Source organism: Corvus cornix, chromosome 13, assembly GCF_000738735.6.
Source record: "Corvus cornix cornix isolate S_Up_H32 chromosome 13, ASM73873v5, whole genome shotgun sequence".
Taxonomy (NCBI): Eukaryota; Metazoa; Chordata; class Aves; order Passeriformes; family Corvidae; genus Corvus; species Corvus cornix.
In genome coordinates, this window is record NC_046343.1 from 13,074,723 (window position 1) to 13,084,146 (window position 9,424).

The 9,424-nt window shown below is 53.4% G+C and overlaps 1 protein-coding gene across 4 annotated transcripts in view; it reads left to right on the forward strand.

Annotated features, from left to right (window-relative positions):
* Window positions 1-2,397, forward strand: part of FBXW11 (F-box and WD repeat domain containing 11) — a 66,908-nt gene extending 64,511 nt beyond the window's left edge. For all 4 annotated transcript variants that reach the window (XM_039559515.1, XM_039559513.1, XM_039559514.1 and 1 more), the window contains one exon: window positions 66-2,397. The gene's annotated coding sequence lies outside the window, so the exon portion shown is untranslated. The remainder of the gene's footprint in view (window positions 1-65) is intronic.
* Window positions 2,398-9,424: the final 7,027 nt, after the last annotated feature.

Genomic DNA, 9,424 nt, shown 5'->3' on the forward strand with positions numbered 1-9,424 from the left:
GAGCACCTCTGGGTGCTGTTTGCTCTGTGCCTCCCCTCAGTTCACTTGTCTTTTGTCTTTTTCAGGGTTCCACAGTCTTGAACTACTGGATTTTTGGCTACTACATGCCTGAAGATGATTGACAGCTAAAGTCAGAATTGGTTCTAGATGCTGTGTAGATGCAAAGCAGCACAATTCTATATCTAAATTTCTTAATCTTTCCTGCTCTCAGTGGTCGTCTTTGAATTTGCTACAAATTCACTGACTTGGAGTAGATGAATTTCAGAAGCCTATCCTCCCCTGCTGTGAGAAATCCAAAGCTTCACATGTAAATTGTCCGTAGAAACTGAACTCTGATGGCTTGTTTTTCAGATATAAATCGGAAGTCAAGAAAGGACTTGGCCTAATTTATATTGCTTTGCACTTTTGTCTGACTTTAAAGAAAAAAAAAAACATTCTCCAATGAAATTTGGGTGCCAAACACATGCCCAGAATGTACAGAGCTTTGCTTTCCAGTCACCACTGTCCTTTAGGCGTTCCCCATGGCAGGTTCAGAGCCCGTTCTGTTCCATAGGTGTACGTTGGACTCTTAGAAATATTTCTGAATTGCTCAGTAATATTTTTGGATTACAGTTTACTTGTTTCTGCACCAATAATTTCTTTTAAATTAAAGATTCCCTGCAATTCAGGCTAGGTTATCTGAGCTAGTTGTATAGCACTGTCTTTTCCTTTGCCCTGTGCTCTGTACTCGCCATCCTGCGCTTCCTGATGTTTGCTGTAGTCCCCCCTCCTTCCCTGTGTGCTTCCCTCATCTCGGATACTGTGTAAGCATGTAGATACCTTGTACATACAGCAGAGCCTCTGGTGCCAGGCTCGGGATGTCCTGACACTTCACACTAACACTCAGCGTGGTGGCACTTGGCAGCAGGACATCCTGACCCCTGGCACTGGTGGTGACATGATTACCTAGACATTGTCTCGCAAAAGGAGGTTTTCAGTATTCATTAGTTGGGTTTGTTTTTGTTTTTTTCGTTTCGTTTTTGGTTTTTTTTTTAATGGGAACTACATATTTTAAAATGTAATTTCTAAACTTTTTAAAAATTAAAAACTGTTTAATTTATGTTCTGTATCTTATATTTTTGTGCCGCGGGATTTGCAGCTGTGTGTCTCTAACACCAGTGGGGCCTCGCAGCCCCCGCTGATGTCCTCGGTAGCATTAGTGTGGCTGCTCAGTGGAGAAGAACCATGGGCCAAAGTTCCATTTATTTATGTTTGGTTTGTGACACTTCCTGACGGTGGAGAGGAGCTCCTTCCAGTCACCGCTCTGCTTCCTGTGCCCGTGCTGGGTTCCCGGGAGGATCGGCTGCCGTGTCCTGGCTCCTCCAGGCTTTTGTTAGGGAGCCTCCATAGCTGCTTCTTCAGTTCTCACAGTGTCCCCTTCCCTTTGTGTGGTCACACAACCCCCCTGCTCTGTCCTGAGGTCAGGAGGAGGCGTGGAGCAATGCAAAGTGAGTTTCCCATCGGCACCGGCCCCGTGGCTTTTCTGTCCCCGCCGCCCTGGGCGGGCGCGGCTGGCGCGGGCCGTGCCGCGCTTCCCCGGCTCTGTGTCCGTCCTGTGCTGTTCTGTGCTGGCAGCAGTGTTGGCTCTCTTGGGTTGTTGCCTTTCCCTGCGCGGTGCCGAGGGACAGCGGGGGAGCTCCAGGTGTCACCAGCCCAGCCCCTCCCCAGGGGCACTGCAGGGCTCCCCTCCCGCCCTTCCCGGGGAGCCCAGCTCCCATCCCTGTGTTACTCCAGCTATTTATTCATCGAGATGAGCGAATGTGGTGAAGTCCAGAAGAGTAAACTCGCTCCTGAGCGTCCATGAGGTCACTTTTTGGTAAGCTTGACAGTAGTTCGTGCAAGTGTCTTACTTTACCCTTCTCATCTAATAGCTTTAATATTAAAACTGTTTAAAAAAGAGACATCTGTCGCAGCCCTGAAGAAAAAGGTTCTTTGTTTCTGAAGAGCGGAGTCCTTTTTTTAAAAATGCATGTGTAAGATTTAAATTCCTGTTTTTCCTTGGGAGATAATGATATTTGAACATGCAGTCTAAACTTCTTTGTGCTTTGTGTAACATAGCAGTGGACTTTTGTGATTGGCACCCAAGGAACTCGACTCCTGGGATTCATGGTAGTGATCCTGGCTGCACTCTGGACTTTGTTTTGCTAACCATAATTGAGCAACTGTACATTACTGCGATATTAATGTTTCAAAGCACTGGGATAGTCTAATTCTAACTTGTAATTATGTTTGCCAATTATCTGTTTGGAAAGTTGGTGTATGAACAGCTTCTTGAAACTGTTAAATTGTACAGATATCGTTCATGATCTAAAGCTTTGTACTGTGGAATGTGCTTAATAAAAAAAAGTTTGAACTTAATTTGTCACATGAACGGATGAGTGATGTCACCTCAGCAGAGCTCGGTGTCGGGGTGGGTTAAGGATGGGCTGGAGCAGCCTGGGCTGATGGGAGGGGTCTCTGCCCTTCCAGCCCAGCCCCTGCTCTGACACGGGTGGTGGCAGCTGCTGTTCCACCCTTCCCTTTCTTGGGGCAGACTCTGGGAGGAGCAGTGAGAGCTGGAGCTGAGCTCACTCACCCATCACAGAGGTCTGAACCCCACTGCCTCTGCAGGAACATCACAAGGATCTTCTCTTCCTTTGCCAAGGGCGCAGATAGAATTTTTACAGTATTACCCATCTCCTGGCTTGTTGAAGGAATCTCCATGTCTTGAGCAATGCAGTCTTCCAGAGCTTGCTCTGACTCAGGAAAAGCTTTGCCTTGGGCTTTCTTCAGCTGCTGTGCAGTGACTTGTTCAGTTTTTGGGTTTGGTGGGTGTCTGGGAGGCACTGACCTGAGATGGTTTTGGAGGTGTCATAAACTCTGTGCTAAGCAAATGAGCAGTTCTGGCTCAGCACTGGCAAAGCCAGGCCTCAGAATGTCTCCAGTGCAGATGACCTCTTGCTCTCCTTGCCCCACTCCTGATCCTGGGTAGGAGTGTTGGGAGCAGCGTTGCTGCTGCTCAGGCTGAGGCTGCCCTCGGGCAGAGTGAGTCCAGTGCCCTCTGTTTGGTGCCAGCAGTGCTCTGTGGAAGTGCAGCCTGGCAGAGCTCCTCACAGAGGTTCTGAAGGCCTTGCTGGGTATCATTATCCAAATAAGCCACAAAAGCTCTGGGATGGAGCTGCAGTGTAAACCTTGAGGTCAGGCTTTCCATTCCACCTCACCTGGGTGGCCTTTGGGTTCAGTTGTTCTGTGGGTTTCCCCTTGCAGCCTTTAGCAGCTGCCTGTTACCTCCCACCAGAGGACTTCCCAGGGAAGTTGTGGAGGCCCCGCTCCCCTGGGTGCTCCCACCTATCCTGGAGTGATTTGGGGCCCCTTTGGACTCTCCCCTCCCACCAGAGGATGGGAGCCACATGCTGTCCTGAGCATGGAGTGCCCGTGGTGCTGGGCAGTGCCCTGGGAGGGTGGGCAAGGAGGGCAGGGCTGGGTTTCAGGGGCCCCCACAGGCACCAGGGTCTCATTTAGGCCCAGCATCTCCTACCAAGCCTTTCCCAAACTCCCGGGGCTGCCTGTGGATGGGGTTAGAGCAGCAAAATTCCAGAGGGAAACTCCATCCAACCTGGCCTGGGACACTGCCAGGGATCCAGGGGCAGCCCCAGCTGCTCTGGGCACCCTGTGCCAGGGCCTGCCCACCCTCCCAGGGAACAATTCCTGCCCAACCTCCCATCCAGCCCTGCCCTCTGGCACTGGGAAGCCATTCCCTGTGTCCTGTCCCTCCATTCCCTTTCCCACAGTCTCTCTCCATGTTTCCCGCAGCTCCTTCAGGCCCTGCAAGGCCCCAGTGAGGTCACCCCAAAGCTTCTCCTCTCCAGGCTCGACGATGCCAGCTCTTGCAGCCTTTCCTCCCAGCAGAGCTGCTCCATCCCTCGGATCATCCTGGAGCCTCCTCTGGCCTGGCTGCAGCAGCTCCAGGCCCTTCCTGTGCTGGGCCCCAGGGCTGGGGCAGCTCTGCAGGTGGGCTCTCACCTGAGGGGGCACAGGGGCAGAATCCCCCCTCCCCTGCTGCCCACATGGGGGGGGATGAAGGGGAAAAAAGCATTGGAATAATATAAAAAATAAGTTTAGAAAAGACCCTTTTCTGCTCCCCATCCCAGCAGAGCTTTTGCTAAAAATCCCAGGCCAGGCCCAGTCTCCAGGAGCGCAGCCTCTCCCTGGATGTGCTGCCAGACACAGCTGCCATCCCTGCAGTGGGAAACGCTCCCGTGGGATGCTGCTCTGGCGCCCAGGCTCTCCGTGGTGTCTGGACAGGCTGTCCCTGTGCCACCGTGCTGAGCACAGCCCGTGCTCTGTGACAGTGACAGGATTTGGGGCGGCCCTGCCCCACAGCCCCCGGCTTCTGGGCTCGGCAGGGAGGGGGATGGAGCCAGCTTTGGCTTCTCCAAGCTCCCGCTTCTCCCTGGATACTTTAAAAACATCTGTGCAATGCTCTGTGGTGCTGACACAGGACTCGAGTCAGTTGTTGATCATCCACATGCCAGGACAAAACCTCGCTCTGGGCGTCGGGGGCTCCACAGCAGAGCTCTGTGCCCTCTGCAGAAAGGCCTTTTGTTCTGCTCTGGAACTGAATTCAGAGCAGGAGATGACAAAGATCAGCGGTGATTACCCAAGCCTGTAGGTAACACCCTCATGGAACATCTCCGGGCACTGCAGCGGGGTGAGGGACTGAAGGGAGTCGAGGCCTCTCTGCTCTCAGCTGTCTGAACTCGCTCGGTCTCCCCGGGTGTTTCCATCATCACTAAACACGTGGCACGTGCCCACTGAAATCTGGGAGCACTGACTGAAATGGTTCATTTTTATCCTTAGAAGATTTTTCGTTTTGTTTTAGGATTGAGATTTTTTTTTTTAAAATATTGTAAATAGTAATTTAACAGATCAAAATCACAACTGAACCAAAGAGAGATCCTGCAGAATTTTCCTTGTGCTTTGTACATCTCTGCACAGGAGCTGGGTGTATCCAGCCGGGCACTAGAGATGGGCACCCTTTGGGAACGGCCCCGCTGCCTTCCCTGAGCACCATCGGCGCTGGGGGAGCGGTAATTGGGAGCCGTAATTGGGAACCGTAATTGGGAACCGTAATTGGTTACGGCTGCCTCTGGAAGGGTTTGCAGGGACCACCCTCTCTCCCGTCTCGTCTTTCCCACCGTCTGCTCGCGGCTGAGCCCGGAGCAGCCCCTGGCCGGATAATTCCCCTGCGCTCCCCACCCTGCAGCCCCTCGGGCTGGATTGAGTGGGAAAAGGCGCTGGGAGTACTCTGCAGACACCTCGGTGGGGCCGGGGCTGGTTTGGCAGCGGGCAGGGACATCCTGCAGGGACATCCCGCCGGCTCCTTCCCCGTGCCCGGGGGCTCCCCTGGACCCCGGGACGCGCTCCCGGCTGCTCCCAACCCTGTCCCGCGGGACTCGAGCTGCGCAAGGAAAGGTCCGAACCAGCAGCATTTGGTCGGGCCACAAACCTTCCCTCTAGAGCGGGGTTGCTCCGAGCGAGGAAGAGAAGAGAGGCGTAGGGAAGCGGCCAGGGTGTGTTGCCCCAAACCTTTCCCTTCCCTTGGGGAGGAGAGAAAATCGCTCCGGGTTCCGCATGTGGAGCCTCGGCTTTAGAGAGAGGGAGGCACAGATGGGCAAGTGCCTGCTCTGTCTGACCCTTCGTACTCCCCAGCCCTCATGCCCCTGCTCCTTGGCAGGGCACCCCGCCCCTCTCTGCCCCCTCTCCCTCCGATCCTGGCTGCGGAGCACAGCGATGGGCAGGGGATGGGATGCAGGGATGGGAGGAGCAGCACGGCCGCAGGGTGAGGCTGACGCTGGTGCTGGTGGCAGGGAAGGTCCCCTCTGTCCTTCACAGAGGAGCCTCCCCTGTCCTGACTGCACCAGTTTCTTGCAGAGGTTAACGTGGCTCTTGCTCAGCACCTCCCGGCTGGCGAGGGCAGGGGACAGCGACGGGGACAGCCCGGGCAGGTCCTGCCCTTCCCGAGAGAGCCAGTCCGGGATGCTGAGCCATCCCCACAGCCGGCTGGGATGAGGGGAAGCTGCTGAGCACAACCCCCCCGGGACCGGCTGCTCCCCGAGGCTCCGCAGCCCCTCAGGAGCTCTTTGCTGCCAGGACCCAGCGGGATGGAGCCCCGGAGCGAGGAGGGGACTCCCTTCCCCGGGGGTGGCTCTGCCCCACGGCCGAGCCCCGGGAGCCACCCGAGCGCGGCCACCCCGGCTGCTGCTCCGAGAGCCCCGCCGGGCACGGGCGATGCTCTGCCCCCAGCCACACCTCGGGACACATAATCCTGACTTCACACTTTTTCCCAGACAATATCTTTCCATATAATCTTAATGATTCCTGCTGCAATAACAAATAGGCAGCCCTGAGAATAACTTCACACTTAATTGCTCGTGCCAAGAATCTCACCACTTGGCCCTTCTCTGGGTGTTTTCCCTCCAATCCATCTGCACAAACAGAAGTGGGCCAGTTCTGTGCCTCAGGAATGAGGAGATAAAAAGGCAATAATTTATTTTTCCACCAAAGCTAGAAGTATTTTATAGAATTTGCTAAAGTTTTTGTTTCAGGAAATTTCATCATGTCTCCAGGAAAAAAAAAAGCGCCTAATTGGCCTCAGATTTTCTAACTCCCTTTTCATTTTTGTAATATGAGGAGGTCTAGGTCATCTCAAGGTCACTGCAGTTAGTGTTGCTTTAGTGCACCTCTGTGGATACCTCGTTTCTGCAGCAGTTTTTCCTTGAAGAGCAGCCCCAGCCTGCTGCTGTAACAGCCACTTTCCTTGGCAACCGGTTGCATTCCTTTAGCATATGGAAATATTTTTTAAAACACATAACATATAGGGCTGCTTGTAGGTGAAATTCTCCAACAGAAATGGAGCAAATGCTTCTAAGCCCTTTGCATGGTGTTGTAAAAAAAAAAACCTTTTAGCAGAAAGCTGCCATTTCCCATTATCTGCGCTGGGATCTTGATGTCAAAATGCTGGTGGTTATCAAATTAATAAAAATGTTCTGCTTGGGAAAAATTTAATTTTACCACCCTCCCAAGGCTTCCTGCAGTGTTGCCATGTTGGTTTACATGGCTTCAGGTGGTGAGGTCATTCCAGCCTGGGCTTAGCTTGATTTTTTTTGGTCTATCTCAGTAAAGCTGTGGATTCCAAATCTTTTGTTTTAGGAAAACTTGATATGTGGTATCCTGAAAATGTAACAAACGCTGAGTCTGCATCTGCTGGAGAAACAGAGTTTAAAAGAAAGAGGTGTTTGTACCTGAATGACCAGGTTGTTGTGAAGAGGTAAGGCCAAAGCAGAGAGGAGGCACCATCCCAGAATCCCAGAATGGTTTGGGTTGGAAGGGACACTAAAGCTCATCCAGCTGAGCTGGACCCATGCCCTGAGCTACTGCTCAAGGCTTTCCTCCAGAGGGCCTAGCCCAGGCTGGAATTATTGGGTGTTTCAGCTCCAGATTTAAAGCAAAGCTGATGCTTTCCACAAGTACCCCCACACTGCCTCCATCTGGGTTTGTCTTCTTGTGCTGTTCCTGTCAAAACCTGGCAAAATTTTGCAAATTCACCAAGGAAAGGCCCAAATGCAAATGAAAAGTGGAGGCGAAGCCTGGGTGGATGTGGGGAGGAAAAAGCTCCTGGTCCCTGATCCTTTACACAGCAGAGTATTTAAAATTTGCTGAGGAAGGGCCAACTGCCTGGATCTGGGGGGGGAGATAAATGGAGTGAGATCCTCAGGGATCTGCCACAGCCTCAGCCCTGGTGCATCTTCCCGAGCCTTGGGAAGGCTCAGGGAAACAGGGACCAGCTCCAGCGCCGGGCAGAGCTCACAGAGCTCACACAGCTTGGTCAGCTCAGCATCTGCCAAGTTCCTGATGGCAGCTCCTGCCTGCGAGGCTGGGAAAGGACCCCAGAACTCAGTGATGTCATGTCCGGGAAATTAATGACTAGCAGGACTTGGAAAGAGCTGGTGAGGAAGTGGTTGTGTTCCCATAGGAGAATTTTTTTTTTCAGGCAAGCACGTGGTGAATCAGAGTGCCAGGCTGGGCCCTGGGGCTGAGGGATCTCTGTGTTTATCTGTTAAAACAAAAGGGAGAGGCTGCACTGCAGCTGGAGGCTCTTGCTGGGGGTGCCTGGCCTTGGCTTCCCTGCTCTGACCTTGCAGTCCCTCTGGCACAGAGTGGGGTGTGCCTGTGTGTGCTCGTTCATCCTGAAAAAAATACTGTCTTTCCACTAGCAGCACCCTTACTGCTGTGGGAGCGTGTGCCCAGTGCCAGGGGTGCACAAGAGAAACCTGTGCTGCTCCAAAGGCAGGGGAGGCCAGACTTTGCTTTGTGCAGATCCCATTTCAGCAAATGGAGAGGCCAGAAATGCCTGTACCAGTTGCCTTGACAAGGGCTGGAAAGAAAACTGGAACGGAGGAAGAAAAATCACATATTCAGGGCAAGGGCAGCAGTGAAAGCAAGACCAAGATCTGCTCAGTGTGACCAGCAGAGAGAGGCTGGAGAATAAATTAACTTTCCCTTCAAAGCCAGGCAGGGCCTGGGTCAGCAGCAGGAGGGGGTTACAGGGGCCTGAGCTCATTCTGACACCGTGAGCAGCACAGTGATGCTGCCCACGCAGGTGTCTGCCCACCTTCGTGCCCCCTCACAGCCCCTGGTGCTTTGGAATCATTTTGGGAAGCCTTAGTGAGCAGCTCGTGGGCCTTCCAGGAGAGAGGGAGCAGGGGAAACACACATCCTGCATCGTTTCTGTAGGAGAAACATTCCTGTTCCTGCTTCTGGGCAAGAAAATGGACAAGGTGACCCCTGAGTGTTCCCCTGAGGTTGCTGGGATGCACAGCCCCTGACCCTGCGTGTTTGCAGTTCCCAGCCTGCACATCCCAACTGGCTCCTCTGGAAGGGGCCTCAAAGCCCATCCAGTGCCACCCCTGCCATGGCAGGGACACCTCCCACCATCCCAGGCTGCTCCCAGCCCCATCCAGCCTGGCCTGGGCACTGCCAGGGATCCAGGGGCAGCCACAGCTGCTCTGGGCACCCTGTGCCAGGGCCTGCCCACCCTCCCAGGGGGAATTTCTTCCTCAATAATCTCAACCTACTCTCTTCCAGTTCAAACCCATTTTCCCTTGCCCTGGCACTCCAGTTCCTGATGAATTGTCCCTCTCCAGGTTCCCTGCAGCCCCTTCAGACGCTGGCAGGGGCTGTGAGGTCTCCACACAACCTTCCCTTCTCCAATCCTCACAGCCAGCTGGTTTTTTGGTGAGCACAGCCCGGTTTGTTTGCACCTCCTGCTTCATCCTGAACACGTTTTGCCATATTAGGCAAGTAACAGAACTGGAAAAGGCGCCAGTAACAAACACCGAGTTTT